At 45.9% G+C, this 17,934-nt stretch overlaps 6 non-coding genes across 6 annotated transcripts; all 6 read left to right on the plus strand.

The window, feature by feature from the left end:
• Window positions 1-3,291: 3,291 nt before the first annotated feature.
• TRNAK-CUU (transfer RNA lysine (anticodon CUU)) lies at window positions 3,292-3,364 on the plus strand. The gene has a single exon. It is a non-coding gene; the product is annotated as a tRNA-Lys (tRNA).
• A 1,102-nt stretch (window positions 3,365-4,466) lies between these two features.
• TRNAK-CUU (transfer RNA lysine (anticodon CUU)) lies at window positions 4,467-4,539 on the plus strand. The gene has a single exon. It is a non-coding gene; the product is annotated as a tRNA-Lys (tRNA).
• A 6,815-nt stretch (window positions 4,540-11,354) lies between these two features.
• On the plus strand, window positions 11,355-11,427 carry TRNAI-AAU (transfer RNA isoleucine (anticodon AAU)). Its single transcript has one exon. It is a non-coding gene; the product is annotated as a tRNA-Ile (tRNA).
• Window positions 11,428-13,847: 2,420 nt separating this feature from the next.
• Window positions 13,848-13,920, plus strand: TRNAD-GUC (transfer RNA aspartic acid (anticodon GUC)). The gene has a single exon. It is a non-coding gene; the product is annotated as a tRNA-Asp (tRNA).
• A 2,424-nt stretch (window positions 13,921-16,344) lies between these two features.
• On the plus strand, window positions 16,345-16,417 carry TRNAD-GUC (transfer RNA aspartic acid (anticodon GUC)). Its single transcript has one exon. It is a non-coding gene; the product is annotated as a tRNA-Asp (tRNA).
• A 368-nt stretch (window positions 16,418-16,785) lies between these two features.
• TRNAD-GUC (transfer RNA aspartic acid (anticodon GUC)) lies at window positions 16,786-16,858 on the plus strand. The gene has a single exon. It is a non-coding gene; the product is annotated as a tRNA-Asp (tRNA).
• The last annotated feature ends 1,076 nt before the right edge of the window (window positions 16,859-17,934 follow it).

Here is a 17,934-nt window from a genome sequence, read left to right on the forward strand (position 1 = left end):
AGATGTGACGTAAAAAGTCAAGGTTTTTACACAATACCTAACGATCATTTAACTTTTGGGCTTCCGTGGCGCAATGGTTAGCGCGTTCGGCTGTTAACCAATAGGTTGGTGGTTCGAGCCCATCCGGGAGCGGTGTTGTGAGGTCTCAGATGTGACGTAAAAAGTCAAGGTTTTTACATAATACCTGACGAGCATTTAACTTTTGGGCTTCCGTGGCGCAATGGTTAGCGCGTTCGGCTGTTAACCAATAGGTTGGTGGTTCGAGCCCATCCGGGAGCGGTGTTGTGAGGTCTCAGATGTGACGTAAAAAGTCAAGGTTTTTACACAATACCTGACGAGCATTTAACTTTTGGGCTTCCGTGGCGCAATGGTTAGCGCGTTCGGCTGTTAACCAATAGGTTGGTGGTTCGAGCCCACCCGGGAGCGGTGTTTTGAGGTCTCAGATTTGACGTAAAAAGTCAAGGTTTTTACACAATACCTGACGAGCATTTAACTTTTGGGCTTCCGTGGCGCAATGGTTAGCGCGTTCGGCTGTTAACCAATAGGTTGGTGGTTCGAGCCCATCCGGGAGCGGTGTTGTGAGGTCTCAGATGTGACGTAAAAAGTCAAGGTTTTTACACAATACCTGACGAGCATTTAACTTTTGGGCTTCCGTGGCGCTATGTTTAGCGCGTTCGGCTGTTAACCAATAGGTTGGTGGTTCGAGCCCATCCGGGAGCGGTGTTGTGAGGTCTCAGATGTGACGTTAAAAGTCAACGTTTTTACACAATACCTGACGAGCATTTAATTTTTGGGCTCCCGTGGCGTTATGGTTAGCGCGTTCAGCTGTTAATCGAAAGGTTGGTGGTTCGAGCCCACCCGGGAAAGGTGTTGTGGGGTCTCAAATGTAAAGTAGAAAGCTAAAGTTTTTCCACAATAGCTGACAACCATTTAATTTCTGAGCTTCCGTGGCTCAATGGTTAGCGCGTTCGGCTGTTAACCAATAGGTTGGTGGTTCGAGCCCATCCGGGAGCGGTGTTGTGTGATCTCAAATGTAACGTAGAAAGCCAAAGTTTTTGCACAATAAATGACGACCATTTAATTTTTGGGCTTCCGTGGCGCAATGGTTAGCGCGTTCGGCTGTTAACCAATAGGTTGGTGGTTCGACCCCATTCGGGAGCGGTGTTGTGAGGTCTCAGATGTGACGTAAAAAGTCAAGGTTTTTACATAATACCTGACGAGCATTTATCTTTTGGGCTTCCGTGGCGCAATGGTTAGCGCGTTCGGCTGTTAACCAATAGGTTGGTGGTTCGAGCCCATCCGGGAGCGGTGTTGTGAGGTCTCAGATGTGACGTAAAAAGTCAAGGTTTTTACACAATACCTAACGATCATTTAACTTTTGGGCTTCCGTGGCGCAATGGTTAGCGCGTTCGGCTGTTAACCAATAGGTTGGTGGTTCGAGCCCATCCGGGAGCGGTGTTGTGAGGTCTCAGATGTGACGTAAAAAGTCAAGGTTTTTACATAATACCTGACGAGCATTTAACTTTTGGGCTTCCGTGGCGCAATGGTTAGCGCGTTCGGCTGTTAACCAATAGGTTGGTGGTTCGAGCCCACCCGAGAGCGGTGTTGAGGGATCTGAAATGTAACGTAGAAAGCCAAAGTTTTTGCACAATAAATGACGACCATTTAATTTTTGGGCTTCCGTGGCGCAATGGTTAGCGCGTTCGGCTGTTAACCAATAGGTTGGTCGTTCGACCCCATCCGGGAGCGGTGTTGTGAGGTCTCAGATGTGACGTAAAAAGTCAAGGTTTTTACACAATACCTGACGAGTATTTAACTTTTGGGCTTCCGTGGCGCAATGGTTAGCGCGTTCGGCTGTTAACCAATAGGTTGGTGGTTCGAGCCCATCCGGGAGCGGTGTTGTGAGGTCTCAGATGTGACGTAAAAAGTCAAGCTTTTGCACAGTACCTGACGAGCATTTAGATTTTGGGCTTCCGTGGCGCAATGGTTAGCGCGTTCGGCTGTTAAGCAATAGGTTGGTGGTTCGAGCCCATCCGGGAGCGGTGTTGTGAGGTCTCAGATGTGACGTAAAAAGTCAAGGTTTTTACACAATACCTGACGAGCATTTAAATTTTGGGCTTCCTTGGCGCAATGGTTAGCGCGTTCGGCTGTTAACCAATAGGTTGGTGGTTCGAGCCCACCCGGAAGCGGTGTTGTGTGATCTCAAATGTAACGTAGAAAGCCAAAGTTTTTCCACAACACCTGACAACCATTTAATTTCTGAGCTTCCGTGGCTCAATGGCTAGCGCGTTCGGCTGTTAACCAATAGGTTGGTTGTTCGAGCCCATCCGGGAGCGGTGTTGTGAGGTCTCAGATGTGACGTTAAAAGTCAAGGTTTTTACACAATACCTGACGAGTATTTAACTTTTGGGCTTCCGTGGCGCAATGGTTAGCGCGTTCGGCGGTTAACCAATAGGTTGGTGGTTCGAGCCCATCCGGGAGCGGTGTTGTGAGGTCTCAGATGTGACGTAAGAAGTCAAGGTTTTTACACAATACCTGACGAGTATTTAACTTTTGGGCTTCCGTGGCGCAATGGTTAGCGCGTTCGGCTGTTAACCAATAGGTTGGTGGTTCGAGCCCATCCGGGAGCGGTGTTGTGAGGTCTCAGATGTGACGTTAAAAGTCAAGGTTTTTACACAATACCTGACGAACATTTAACTTTTGGGCTTCCGTGGCGCAATGGTTAGCGCGTTCGGCGGTTAACCAATAGGTTGGTGGTTCGAGCCCATCCGGGAGCGGTGTTGTGAGGTCTCAGATGTGACGTAAGAAGTCAAGGTTTTTACACAATACCTGACGAGTATTTAACTTTTGGGCTTCCGTGGCGCAATGGTTAGCGCGTTCGGCTTTTAACCAATAGGCTGGTGGTTCGAGCCCATCCGGGAGCGGTGTTGTGAGGTCTCAGATGTGACGTAAAAAGTCAAGCTTTTGCACAATACCTGACGAGCATTTAACTTTTGGGCTTCCGTGGCGCAATGGTTAGCGCGTTCGGCTGTTAAGCAATAGGTTGGTGGTTCGAGCCCATCCGGGAGCGGTGTTGTGAGGTCTCAGATGTGACGTAAAAAGTCAAGGTTTTTACACAATACCTGACGAGCATTTAAATTTTGGGCTTCCTTGGCGCAATGGTTAGCGCGTTCGGCTGTTAACCAATAGGTTGGTGGTTCGAGCCCACCCGGAAGCGGTGTTGTGTGATCTCAAATGTAACGTAGAAAGCCAAAGTTTTTCCACAATACCTGACGACCATTTAATTTTTGGGCTTCCGTGGCGCAATGGTTAGCACGTTCGGCTCTTAACCAATAGGTTGGTGGTTCGAGCCCATCCGGGAGCGGTGTTGTGAGGTCTCAGATGTGACGTAAAAAGTCAAGGTTTTTACACAATACCTGACGAGCATTAAATTTTTGGGATTCCGTGGCGCAATGGTTGGCGCGTTCAGCTGTTAATCGAAAGGTTGGTGGTTCGAGCCCACCCGGGAGAGGTGTTGTGGGGTCTCAAATGTAACGTAGAAAGCCAAAGTTTTTCCACAACACCTGACAACCATTTAATTTCTGAGCTTCCGTGGCTCAATGGTTAGCGCGTTCGGCTGTTAACCAATAGGTTGGTGGTTCGAGCCCATCCGGGAGCGGTGTTGTGAGGTCTCAGATGTGACGTTAAAAGTCAAGGTTTTTACACAATACCTGACGAGCATTTAACTTTTGGGCTTCCGTGGCGCAATGGTTAGCGCGTTCGGCGGTTAACCAATAGGTTGGTGGTTCGAGCCCATCCGGGAGCGGTGTTGTGAGGTCTCAGATGTGACGTAAGAAGTCAAGGTTTTTACACAATACCTGACGAGTATTTAACTTTTGGGCTTCCGTGGCGCAATGGTTAGCGCGTTCGGCTGTTAACCAATAGGTTGGTGGTTCGAGCCCATCCGGGAGCGGTGTTGTGAGGTCTCAGATGTGACGTTAAAAGTCAAGGTTTTTACACAATACCTGACGAGCATTTAACTTTTGGGCTTCCGTGGCGCAATGGTTAGCGCGTTCGGCGGTTAACCAATAGGTTGGTGGTTCGAGCCCATCCGGGAGCGGTGTTGTGAGGTCTCAGATGTGACGTAAGAAGTCAAGGTTTTTACACAATACCTGACGAGTATTTAACTTTTGGGCTTCCGTGGCGCAATGGTTAGCGCGTTCGGCTGTTAACCAATAGGTTGGTGGTTCGAGCCCATCCGGGAGCGGTGTTGTAAGGTCTCAGATGTGACGTAGAAAGTCAAGCTTTTGCACAATACCTGACGAGCATTTAGCTTTTGGGCTTCCGTGGCGCAATGGTTAGCGCGTTCGGCTGTTAAGCAATAGGTTGGTGGTTCGAGCCCATCCGGGAGCGGTGTTGTGAGGTCTCAGATGTGACGTAAAAAGTCAAGGTTTTTACACAATACCTGACGAGCATTTAACTTTTGGGCTTCCGTGGCGCAATGGTTAGCACGTTCGGCTCTTAACCAATAGGTTGGTGGTTCGAGCCCATCCGGGAGCGGTGTTGTGAGGTCTCAGATGTGACGTAAAAAGTCAAGGTTTTCCACAATACCTGACAACCATTTAATTTCTGAGCTTCCGTGGCTCAATGGTTTGCGCGTTCGGCTGTTAACCAATAGGTTGGTGGTTCGACCCCATCCCGGAGCGGTGTTGTGAGGTCTCAGATGTGACGTAAAAAGTCAAGGTTATAAAGATGAAGGTTAATTTGTCTCACTTAATTTAAATTCGAATTTTTAACTAGCACTCTCGGCAACGGCCATATCTGAGGCCGAGTTACGTCGATTTTGAAAATGTTATTAAAAATCGAGGTACATTTTTATTTATTGTTCAATCGAGATGAAATCACTTTTAATGAGTGTTTTATATTGAATTAAGCTGAATTCGGTCAAAAATTTCTCCAGAAAAAAATGCATTCAAAAAAGTACCGAAAAAATCGCAGGTTTTTCTTCTTCAAGACACAAAATCCGTGAATACGATTTCTTATTGAAAATTGAATTTTAACAGTTTTTTGAATGAATATCGTTAAATTGCTTGAATTAAAGCAAAAAGTATAAAAATAATGGTTTCAGTGGTTACATTTGAAAATAGTGTAGAAATACTCAAAATATGCTTCTTTGGCCGTGAAACGTCGATTTTGAAAATGTTATTAAAAATCGAGGTACATTTTTATTTATTGTCCTGACGAACATTTAATTTTTGGGCTTCCCTGGCTCAATGTTAGCGCGTTCGGCTGTTAATCGAAAGGTTGGTGGTTCGAGCCCATCCGGGAGCGGTGTTTTGGGATCTCAAATGTAACGTAAATAGCCAAAGTTTTTCCACAATACCTGACGACCATTTAATTTTTGGGCGTCCGTGGCGCAATGGTTAGCGCGTTCGGCTGTTAACCGAAAGGTGGTGGTTCGAGCCCAGCCGGGAGCGGTGTTGTGAGGTCTCAGATGTGAAGTAAAAAGACAAAGTTTTACCTCAATACCTGACGACCATTTAATATTTGGGCTTCCGTTGCGCAATGGTTAGCGCGTTCGGCTGTTAACCGAAAGGTTGGTGGTTCCAGCCTACCCGGGAGCGGTGTTGTGGGATCTCTAATTTAACGTAAAAAGCCAAAGTTTTTCCACAATACCTGACGACCATTTTTTTTTGGGCGTCCGTGGCGCAATGGTTAGCGCGTTCGGCTGTTAACCGAAAGGTTGGTGGTTCGAGCCCATCCGGGAGCGGTGTTGTGACGTCTCAGATGTTACGTAAAATGTCAGAGTTTTTCCACAATACCTGACGAACATTTAATTTTTGGGCTTCCGTGGCGCAATAATTAGCGCGTCCAGCTGTTAATCGAAAGGTTGGTGGTTCGAGCCCACCCGGGAGCGGTGTTGTGGGATCTCAAATGTAACGTAGAAAGCCAAAGTTTTTCCACAATACCTGACTACCATTTAATTTTTGGGCTTCCTTGGCGCAATGGTTAGCGCGTTCGGCTGTTAACCGAAAGGATGGTGGTTCGAGCCCACCTGGGAGAGGTGTTGTAGGGTCTCAGATGTAACGTAAAAAGTCATAACTTATTGTTGTGTGTTTGTACGACTACACAGGAGTTGATACTTTAAAACTATGGTTTTATTTACAATGATTTATACATGATCGAGGTCCGAGGTAGACTGAATTTTTAACACAGAGAGGGGGCCTTTTTATACACGAGAGATTAGATAAATAATAGACATTAAGCTAATATGGGGCTGTTCATAAACTGGCCTACTAATAATATAAAGCATAATGTCACATCCCCTTTTTTTATACAAATAAGAATGCGTTTTATAAATTTAACTTAGTCGATGGCTTTGAGATTCTTCCGGATCGTGTTACTGTCCCTTTGTCGTCTTTTGGCAATTTGCTTCTTGTCTTTCTCTTATTCGTACTTTCCGGTGACCTCGTGGTATTGGACTCAGATGGATCAGCTCGCAAGTTCTCTCTGTCGGTATCTTGAAGGTTTTCAGCATTGCATGGATGATTGTCGTGGGCTGGCTCAGAGACAGGTTCCTCTCAATCAATGATGTTTGGTGGATCTATGACGTCCTCTGGGCCAATACTCGATTCCGGAGTGAAAGACTTGATTCCGTGATTTTGATGACTGTCCGGTAGGGGAACTAGATGGAACCGGTTTCTTCGAATCCTTCCTTTAGACGTCTCGATTATATATGATCAGGGCTCCTCTGCTTTCTCGAAAACGGTTCCTTCTTTGCGTAAATCGGTTATCCATACCCTTTTCCCAAGATCTAATTTGTGTAGCTCTCTGACTCTATGGCGTTGGTCGTAATTTCGTTTCTGAGTTTTTTTCTGCGTTAGTGATGTTTCTTTGATACGTTCTGCTGATAAGATCGTCGGGACAAGCATGTTTGACGGTAATGGGAGCGTTGTTCGGAGATGGCGACTCATAAGCATTTGTGCTGGACTGAAACCATTGGACGTCGGTGTAGATCGGTACGCCAACAGTGCCAAAGGGATGTTGTCAGATTTCTTTAAAATGGATTTCGCTGTCTTTACTGCTGCTTCTGCGAACCCATTACTTTGAGGATATCTTGGGCTGCTCGTGATAGATCGAAATCCATATTTCTTGGAGAATGCGATGAATTCCAAGGTTCTTGTCGCTGATAAATTAGTGCCATTATCGCTGCGGACCACCTCTGGAATTCCGTGTCGTGCAAATATATCTTCGATGATCTCGATGACAGTTTTTGTAGTTTGATCTTTCATTCGAGCCAATTCCAGATATTTTGAGTAGTAGTCCATCATGACCAGGTACCATTTTCCCCCATGATGTAGCATATCTATGGCAACTGCTTGCCATGGTCGTTCGGGTAAGCTTGTTGGTTTTAAGGGCTCATGAAAGTTGACTGATTCTTTGAGACATCGTTCGCATCTTTTCACCTTATCTTCGATTTCCCGTGAAATTCCAGGCCACCAGACGGATTGTTTGGCTCTTTCTCGACATTTGACGATTCCCATGTGACCTTGATGAATTCGATCCATTATTTCTGGACGCATGGAACCTGGAATGAGCAGTCTGCTGCCTTTCATGATGATTCCGTCTTGGATGGTGATTTCATGCCTGTAGCTGAAGTAGTCTTTACAACTACTGTGTACGCGTTTTTTCTCCGGCCATCCATGTTCGAGGTAACGTTGTAATGTTCTGCATGTAGCATCTTCCTGTTGTTTATGAAGAATTTCCGCAAGCTTTGGATCTGTAGTGGGTAGGTTCATCATTACTAACTGTACGTGAGCTGAAATTTCTTGTTGTAGCTCGTTGTCGTCAACGTCTATCAACGGAGCTCTAGACAATGTATCAGCGGCAACTAAGGATTTTCCAGGCACGTAGGAGACCTTGTACGAGTATCGCATCATGCGTAGACGTAGCCTTTGCAGTCTCGGAGATAAATCGTCCAGTTGTTTCGAATGCAATATGGAAACAAGGGGCTGATGATCAGTTTCTAGCTTTATTGTTATACCCGTTATGAAATCCTCAAATCGCTGGCATGCCCACGTTAATGCATACGCCTCCTTCTCGATCTGCGCATAGCGTTGTTCTGTCGAGGATAACGTCTTCGAGGCATAGGCAATGACTTTGTAAGTTCCATTGGCTTGTTCTTGTCGAAGTATTGCTCCAATCCCATAGCTTGACGCATCGGCGGATACTACTGTTGGCTTCCTCGGATCGAAGATACCCAAAACAGGCTTGCTTGTGAGTGTCGTCTTGAGGTATTTGAAGGCCATTTCTTGACTTGGGCCCCAAATCCAGCTGTTCTTGGTGCTCAATAGACTACTTAGTGGTTTAAGCTGCTCGGCCATTCGGGGAATGAACTTTCCAAGATAATTTACCATTCCTAATAGACGACGTAGCTCTGCGACATCAGATGGTGATTTCATCTCGACTATGGCTCGAACCTTCTCCTCGTCTGGACTGATCCCGGCACTGTCTATTACGTGCCCCAAAAACTTGATCCTTTTGTTAAATTTTTTATAATATACCATGCCACTGTTCAATTTTAAGTGGATATAACATAAATTCATTAATTCTTTTTTCATGAATCTTTAACACTAATTATTATAATACACCATTGTTAAATCTATATTTTAAATTAAATTGTTGTATTAAATTAAGCAGATAGGCACGGGGCTTACAAGTCACAATGTGACTTAGCCCCGTAGCAAACTGTATATGTAATGATAAGTAAAAAATAAACATTTTGAATTTGAATTTGAATTTTGACTCCAAAGAGGCATTTCCTTTCATTGAGCGTGACTCCTTGGTCTTTCAATCTTTCGAGAACTTCCTTTAGGTTTTCATCATGTTCGGCCATGTCCTTGCCCCATACTAGAATGTCGTCCTGATGACAAACTGTGTTCTTGACGCCTTCAATATACGAAGACATTTGGCTTTGGTAGTGCTCGGATGCAGATGTTAAACCAAAGGGCAGGCAATTGCAGCAATATCTTCCAAATGGCGTCATGAAAGTCGTTAGTAATATGGAGTCCGGATGTAGCGGTATCTGCCAATAACCGGAATTACAATCAAGTTTTGAGAAGATCTCGGCTCCAGCCAGTCGTCCAAGCGTATGGTCTACAGCCGGTATCTGGTACCGTTCACGTTGTACGTAGTTATTCAGTTGCGTATAATCCACGCATATCCTTAATTCGCCAGAATCCTTTCTCACGACCACCATGGGAGCGCACCAGTCTGTGGGGTCCTCGACTCTCCGGATTACTCCCAAGTCCACCATTCGTTTCAATTCAGCTTCGACTTGTGACATCAAAGGAATCGCAACTCGACGTGGAGTCGTCACTGCATACGGTACTGCGTTCGGTTTCAGCTTCAGTTTGTAGCTTCGTTTGACTCGTCCTAAGCCGGTAAATAGTTGAGGATAATGGTCCTTTGGTCTTATACTCGTCTCCGTGAGTTGCAGCTCATCGATTCTTTGAACTATTTTCAGGTCTTCACTTGCTCTGAGGCTTAGAAGTGGAACTTGCAATTGGTCGATGACATAGACCTTGTCATGGATGGTGGTATCTCTACTTGACAGGTAGGCTTCAATGAAACCTTTGCAGTTAATCAAGGTCTTCCCTGGTCCAAACAGACGTCGGTCAGATTTATTCAGTGCTAAGTCTTGAAATTTCGCCTTGTACAGCGAGTCTGGTAATACGCAAACGTCCGCGCCGGTATCTATCTTGAATTGAACTTGTTTTGCATTAATCCTAATGTTTACCATCCAACGATCTTGTATCTCGTCGCTGCTGACTTTTCCCAAGAACGTATCCATTGGCGTTGAGTCATCATCATCCACAGAGATCATTTGCGATGTGACCTCACGATTGTAGTTGGTGGTTGACCTTTGACACACACGCTCGTAGCGGCCAATCTTCTTACACTTCCTGCAAACTGCTCTATATGCTGGGCATCGCTCTCGATTGTGTTTCTCGAACATTCCGCATTTCTTGCAGGTATCTGAAGTAACCTTTTGATCGCGTTGAATTGGTCTTGAAGGATGAGTTGCTCTTGGTCGCCTGTTCTCCTTCGTCTGAGAGGTGTTTCGAGAGCCAAGCTTTTCGACAACAGCCGGAGTTCCGTTTTTATAACTTCCTGCGTTTAATTCTTGTTGTTGTCGGCGAACTTCTTCGGCATGGCGGGCGGTTGAGATCGCTTTCTCCAGTGTAAGGTTTCCGTCTAATTGCATTTTTTCCGACAGGGCTTTGTCTCGCACCCCGACTACTATTCGGTCTCTCAGCAATTCGTCTTGGAGAGTTCCGTAGGCACATTTCTCAATCTGGGCTCGACACGCGGTGATAAACTCTTCTACCGGTTCGCCATCTTGCTGAACTCGTGAGTTGAAGGTTGCTCGCTCGTAGATAACGTTCCTCCGGAGAATGAAATGTCCTTCGAATTTATTCATAACGACATTGAAGTCAGACTTCTCTGCATCGGTGGCAAACGTAAATGACAAGAATACGTCATCAGCTTTGTCGCCCATCATGTATATTAACGCGTTGACTTGTTCCTCTCCTGTCTTGGAACTAAGACCGGACGCGGATCTGAATCTCTCGAACCTCCTCCTCCATCGGGGCCACTCATTGGAATTCGAAAAGTTGAATTGGCAAGGCGGTTGCACTTGAAAGGCTGCGGCGTTCTGCATTTTCCGTGTCGAGGTAGACCGCAAATCTAGTCGATTACTGATTAACGAATTAAAGCTAACCGTGATATCGCGCGACTAAATACCACATTAACGAACTTCTGACACCATGTTGTGTGTTTGTACGACTACACAGGAGTTGATACTTTAAAACTATGGTTTTATTTACAATGATTTATACATGATCGAGGTCCGAGATAGACTGAATTTTTAACACAGAGAGGGGGCCTTTTTATACACGAGAGATTAGATAAATAATAGACATTAAGCTAATATGGGGCTGTTCATAAACTGGCCTACTAATAATACAAAGCATAATGTCACACTTATCCACAAAACCTAACAACCATTTAATTTCTGAGCTTCTGTGGCTCAATGGTTAGCGCGTTCGGCTGTTAACCAATTGGTTGGTGGTTCGAGCCTATCCGGGAGAAGTGTTGTGACGTCTCAGATGTAACGTAAAATGTCAGAGTTTTTCCACAATACCTGACGAACATTTAATTTTTGGGCTTGCGTGGCGCAATGGTTAGCGCGTTCAGCAGTTAATCGAAAGGTTGGTGGTTCGAGCCCACCCGGGAGAGGTGTTGTTGGGTCTCATATGTAGCGTAAAAAGTCAAAACTTTTCCACAATACGTGAAAACCATTTATTTTCTGAGCTTTCGTGGCTCAATGGTTAGCGCGTTCGGCTAATAACCAATAGGTTGGTGGTTCGAGCCCACCCGGGAGCGGTGTTTTTGGATCTTAAATGTAACGTAAATAGCCAAAGTTTTTCCACAATACCTGACGACCATTTAATTTTTGGGCGTCCGTGGCGAATGGTTAGCGCATTCGGCTGTTAACCGAAAGGTTGGTGGTTCGAGCCCATCCGGGAGCGGTGTTGTGAGGCCTCAGATGTGAAGTAAAAAGTCAAAGTTTTACCTCAATACCTGACGAAAATTTAATTTTTGGGCTTCAGTGGCGCAATGGTTAGCGCGTTCGGCTATTAACCAATAGGTTGGTGGTTCGAGCCCATCCGGGAGAAGTGTTGTGACGTCTCAGATGTAACGTAAAATGTCAGAGTTTTTCCACAATACCTGACGAACATTTAATTTTTGGGCTTCCGTGGCGCAATGGTCAGCGCGTTCAGCTGTTAACCGAAAGGTTGGTGGTTCGAGCCCAAACGAGAGAGGTTTTGTGGGGTCTCAGATGTAGCGTGAAAAGTCGTAACTTTTCAACAATACCTGACAACCATTTAATTTCTGAGCTTCCGTGGCTCAATGGTTAGCGCTTTCGGCTGTTAACCAATAGGTTGGTGGTTCTAGCCCATCCGGGAGCGGTGTTGTGATGTCTCAGATGTAACGTAAAATGTCAGAGTTTTACCTCAATACCTGACGAGCATTTATTTTTTGGGCTTCCGTGGCGCAATGGTTAGCGCGTTCAGCTGTTAATCGAAAGGTTGGTGGTTCGAGCCCACCCGGGAGAGGTGTTGTGAGGTCTCATATGTAGCGTGAAAAGTCAAACTTTTTCCATAATACGTTATAACCATTTATTTTCTGATCTTTCGTGGCTCAATGGTTAGCGGGTTCGGCTGTTAACCAATAGCTTGGTGGTTCGAGCCCACCCGGGAGCGGTGTTTTTGGATCTCAAATGTAACGTAAATAGCCAAAGTTTTTCCACAATACCTGACGACCATTTAATTTTTGGGCTTCCGTGGCGCAATGGTTAGCGCGTTCAGCTGTTAACCGAAAGGTTGGTGGTTCGAGCCCAAAAGAGAGGTTTTGTGGGGTCTCAGATGTAGCGTGAAAAGTCGTAACTTTTCAACAAATCCTGACAACCATTTAATTTTTGGGCGTCCGTGGCGCAATGGCTAGCGCGTTCGGCTGTTAACCGAAAGGTTGGTGGTTCGAGCCCATCCGGGAGCGGTGTTGTGACGTCTCAGATGTTACGTAAAATGTCAGAGTTTTTCCACAATACCTGACGAACATTTAATTTTTGGCCTTCCGTGGCGCAATAATTAGCGCGTCGAGCACTTAATCGAAAGGTTGGTGGTTCGAGCCCACCCGGAAGAGGTGTTGTGGGGTCTCAGATGTAGCGTTAAAAGTCAAAACTTTTCCACAATACGTGACAACCATTTAATTTCTGATCTTATGTGGCTCAATGGTTAGCGCGTTCGGCTGTTAACCAATAGGTTGGTGGTTCGAGCCCACCCGGGAGCGGTGTTTTTGGATCTCAAATGTAACGTAAATAGCCAAAGTTTTTCCACAATACCTGACGACCATTTAATTTTTGGACTTCAGTGGCGCAATGGTCAGCGCGTTCAGCTGTTAACCGAAAGGTTGGTGGTTCGAGCCCTCCCGGGAGCGGTGTTGTGACGTCTCAGATGTAACGTAAAATGTCAGAGTTTTTCCACAATACCTGACGAGCATTTAATTTTTGGGCTTCCGTGGCGCAATGGTTAGCGCGTTCAGCTGTTAATCGAAAGGTTGGTATTCGAGCCCACCCGGGAGAGGTGTTGTGAGGTCTCAGATGAAGCGTGAAAAGTCAAACTTTTTCCATAATACGTGATAACCATTTATTTTCTGATCATTCGTGGCTCAATGGTTAGCGCGTTCGGCTGTTAACCAATAGCTTGGTGGTTCGAGCCCACCCGGGAGCGGTGTTTTTGGATCTCAAATGTAACGTAAATAGCCAAAGTTTTTCCGCAATACCTGACGACCATTTTTTTTGGGCGTCCGTGGCGCAATGGTTAGCGCGTTCGGCTGTTAACCGAAAGGTTGGTGGTTCGAGCCCATCCGGGAGCGGTGTTGTGAGGCCTCAGATGTGAAGTAAAAAGTCAAAGTTTTACCTCAATACCTGACGAAAATTTAATTTTTGGGCTTCAGTGGCGCAATGGTCAGCGCGTTCAGCTGTTAACCGAAAGGTTGGTGGTTCGAGCCCAAACGAGAGAGGTTTTGTGGGGTCTCAGATGTAGCTTGAAAAGTCGTAACTTTTCAACAATACCTGACAACCATTTAATTTCTGGGCTTCCGTGGCTCAATGGTTAGCGCGTTCGGCTGTTAACCTATAGGTTGGAGGTTCTAGCCCATCCGGGAGCGGTGTTGTGATGTCTCAGATGTAACGTAAAATGTCAGAGTTTTTCCACAATACCTGACAACCATTTAATTTCTGAGCTTCCGTGGCTCAATGGTTAGCGCGTTCGGCTGTCAATCGAAAGGTTGGTGGTTCGATCCCATCCGGGAGCGGTGTTGTGAGGTCTCGGATGTGAAGTAAAAAGTCAAAGTTTTACCTCAATACCTGACGAAAATTTAATTTTTGGGCTTCAGTGGCGCAATGGTCAGCGCGTTCAGCTGTTAACCGAAAGGTTGGTGGTTCGAGCCCACCCGGGAGAGGTGTTGTTAGGTCTCAGATGTAGCGTGAAAAGTCAAAATTTTTCCATAATACGTGATAACCATTTATTTTCTGATCTTTCGTGGCTCAATGGTTAGCGCGTTAGGCTGTTAACCAATAGCTTGGTGGTTCGAGCCTACCCGGGAGCGGTGTTTTTGGATCTCAAATGTAACGTAAATAGCCAAAGTTTTTCTACAATACCTGACGACCATTTAATTTTTGGGCTTCCGTGGCGCAATGGTTAGTGCGTTCAGCTGTTAACCGAAAGGTTGGTGGTTCGAGCCCAAACGAGAGAGGATTTGTGGGGTCTCAGATGAAGCGTGAAAAGTCGTAACTTTTCAAAAATACCTGACAACCATTTAATTTTTGGGCATCCGTGGCGCAATGGCTAGCGCGTTCGGCTGTTAACCGAAAGGTTGGTGGTTCGAGCCCATCCGGGAGCGGTGTTGTGACGTCTCAGATGTTACGTAAAATGTCAGAGTTTTTCCACAATACCTGACGAACATTTAATTTTTGGGCTTCCGTGGCGCATTGATTAGCGCGTCCAGCTCTTAATCGAAAGGTTGGTGGTTCGAGCCCACCCGGAAGAGGTGTTGTGGGGTCTCAGATGTAGCGTTAAAAGTCAAAACTTTTCCACAATACGTGACCACCATTTAATTTTTGGGCTTCCTTGGCGCAATGGTTAGCGCGTTCGGCTGTTAACCGAAAGGATGGTGGTTCGAGCCCACCTGGGAGAGGTGTTGTAGGGTCTCAGATGTAACGTAAAAAGTCATAACTTATCCACAAAACCTAACAACCATTTAATTTCTGAGCTTCTGTGGCTCAATGGTTAGCGCGTTCGGCTGTTAACCAATTGGTTGGTGGTTCGAGCCTATCCGGGAGAAGTGTTGTGACGTCTCAGATGTAACGTAAAATGTCAGAGTTTTTCCACAATACCTGACGAACATTTAATTTTTGGGCTTGCGTGGCGCAATGGTTAGCGCGTTCAGCTGTTAATCGAAAGGTTGTTGGTTCGAGCCCACCCGGGAGAGGTATTGTTGGGTCTCATATGTAGCGTAAAAAGTCAAAACTTTTCCACAATACGTGAGAACCATTTATTTTCTGAGCTTTCGTGGCTCAATGGTTAGCGCGTTCGGCTGTTAACCAATAGGTTGGTGGTTCGAGCCCACCCGGGAGCGGTGTTTTTGGATCTCAAATGTAACGTAAATAGCCAAAGTTTTTCTACAATACCTGACGACCATTTAATTTTTGGGCTTCCGTGGCGCAATGGTTAGTGCGTTCAGCTGTTAGCCGAAAGGTTGGTGGTTCGAGCCCAAACGAGAGAGGATTTGTGGGGTCTCAGATGTAGCGTGAAAAGTCGTAACTTTTCAACAATACCTGACAACCATTTAATTTTTGGGCGTCCGTGGCGCAATGGCTAGCGCGTTCGGCTGTTAACCGAAAGTTTGGTGGTTCGAGCCCATCCGGGAGCGGTGTTGTGACGTCTCAGATGTTACGTAAAATGTCAGAGTTTTTCCACAATACCTGACGAACATTTAATTTTTGGGCTTCCGTGGCGCAATGGTTAGCGCGTTCAGCTGTTAATCGAAAGGTTGGTGGTTCGAGCCCACCCGGGAGAGGTGTTGTGAGGTCTCATATGTAGCGTGAAAAGTCAAACTTTTTCCATAATACGTTATAACCATTTATTTTCTGATCTTTCGTGGCTCAATGGTTAGCGCGTTCGGCTGTTAACCAATAGCTTGGTGGTTCGAGCCCACCCGGGAGCGGTGTTTTTGGATCTCAAATGTAACGTAAATAGCCAAAGTTTTTCCACAATACCTGACGACCATTTAATTTTTGGGCTTCCGTGGCGCAATGGTTAGCGCGTTCAGCTGTTAACCGAAAGGTTGGTGGTTCGAGCCCAAAAGAGAGGTTTTGTGGGGTCTCAGATGTAGCGTGAAAAGTCGTAACTTTTCAACAAAACCTGACAACCATTTAATTTTTGGGCGTCCGTGGCGCAATGGCTAGCGCGTTCGGCTGTTAACCGAAAGGTTGGTGGTTCGAGCCCATCCGGGAGCGGTGTTGTGACGTCTCAGATGTTACGTAAAATGTCAGAGTTTTTCCACAATACCTGACGAACATTTAATTTTTGGGCTTCCGTGGCGCAGTAATTAGCGCGTCCAGCTCTTAATCGAAAGGTTGGTGGTTTGAGCCCACCCGGAAGAGGTGTTGTGGGGTCTCAGATGTAGCGTTAAAAGTCAAAACCTTTCCACAATACGTGACAACCATTTAATTTCTGATCTTCCGTGGCTCAATGGTTAGCGCGTTCGGCTGTCAATCGAAAGGTTGGTGGTTCGATCCCATCCGGGAGCGGAGTTGTGAGGTCTCGGATGTGAAGTAAAAAGTCAAAGTTTTACCTCAATACCTGACGAAAATTTAATTTTTGGGCTTCAGTGGCGCAATGGTCAGCGCGTTCAGCTGTTAACCGAAAGGTTGGTGGTTCGAGCCCTCCCGGGAGCGGTGTTGTGACGTCTCAGATGTAACGTAAAATGTGAGAGTTTTTCCACAATACCTGACGAGCATTTAATTTTTGGGCTTCCGTGGCTCAATGGTTAGCGCGTTCGGCTGTTAACCTATAGGTTGGAGGTTCTATCCCATCCGGGAGCGGTGTTGTGATGTCTCAGATGTAACGTAAAATGTCAGAGTTTTTCCACAATACCTGACAACCATTTAATTTCTGAGCTTCCGTGGCACAATGGTTAGCGCGTTCGGCTGTCAATCGAAAGGTTGGTGGTTCGATCCCATCCGGGAGCGGTGTTGTGAGGTCTCGGATGTGAAGTAAAAAGTCAAAGTTTTACCTCAATACCTGACGAAAATTTAATTTTTGGGCTTCAGTGGCGCAATGATCAGCGCGTTCAGCTGTTAACCGAAAGGTTGGTGGTTCGAGCCCACCCGGGAGAGGTGTTGTTAGGTCTCAGAATTAGCGTGAAAAGTCAAAATTTTTCCATAATACGTGATAACCATTTATTTTCTGATCTTTCGTGGCTCAATGGTTAGCGCGTTAGGCTGTTAACCAATAGCTTGGTGGTTCGAGCCCACCCGGGAGCGGTGTTTTTGGATCTCAAATGTAACGTAAATAGCCAAAGTTTTTCTACAATACCTGACGACCATTTAATTTTTGGGCTTCCGTGGCGCAATGGTTAGTGCGTTCAGCTGTTAACCGAAAGGTTGGTGGTTCGAGCCCAAACGAGAGAGGATTTGTGGGGTCTTAGATGAAGCGTGAAAAGTCGTAACTTTTCAAAAATACCTGACAACCATTTAATTTTTGGGCATCCGTGGCGCAATGGCTAGCGCGTTCGGCTGTTAACCGAAAGGTTGGTGGTTCGAGCCCATCCGGGAGCGGTGTTGTGACGTCTCAGATGTTACGTAAAATGTCAGAGTTTTTCCACAATAACTGACGAACATTTAATTTTTGGGCTTCCGTGGCGCATTGATTAGCGCGTCCAGCTCTTAATCGAAAGGTTGGTGGTTCGAGCCCACCCGGAAGAGGTGTTGTGGGGTCTCAGATGTAGCGTTAAAAGTCAAAACTTTTCCACAATACGTGACAACCATTTAATTTTTGGGCTTCCTTGGCGCAATGGTTAGCGCGTTCGGCTGTTAACCGGAAGGATGGTGGTTCGAGCCCACCTGGGAGAGGTGTTGTAGGGTCTCAGATGTAACGTAAAAAGTCATAACTTATCCACAAAACCTAACAACCATTTAATTTCTGAGCTTCTGTGGCTCAATGGTTAGCGCGTTCGGCTGTTAACCAATTGGTTGGTGGTTCGAGCCTATCCGGGAGAAGTGTTGTGACGTCTCAGATGTAACGTAAAATGTCAGAGTTTTTCCAC

This window comes from Phalangium opilio, unplaced genomic scaffold (genome assembly GCF_054372755.1).
Source record: "Phalangium opilio isolate 3A_F unplaced genomic scaffold, DU_Popi_V2 ptg000019l_1, whole genome shotgun sequence".
Classification (NCBI taxonomy): domain Eukaryota; kingdom Metazoa; phylum Arthropoda; class Arachnida; order Opiliones; family Phalangiidae; genus Phalangium; species Phalangium opilio.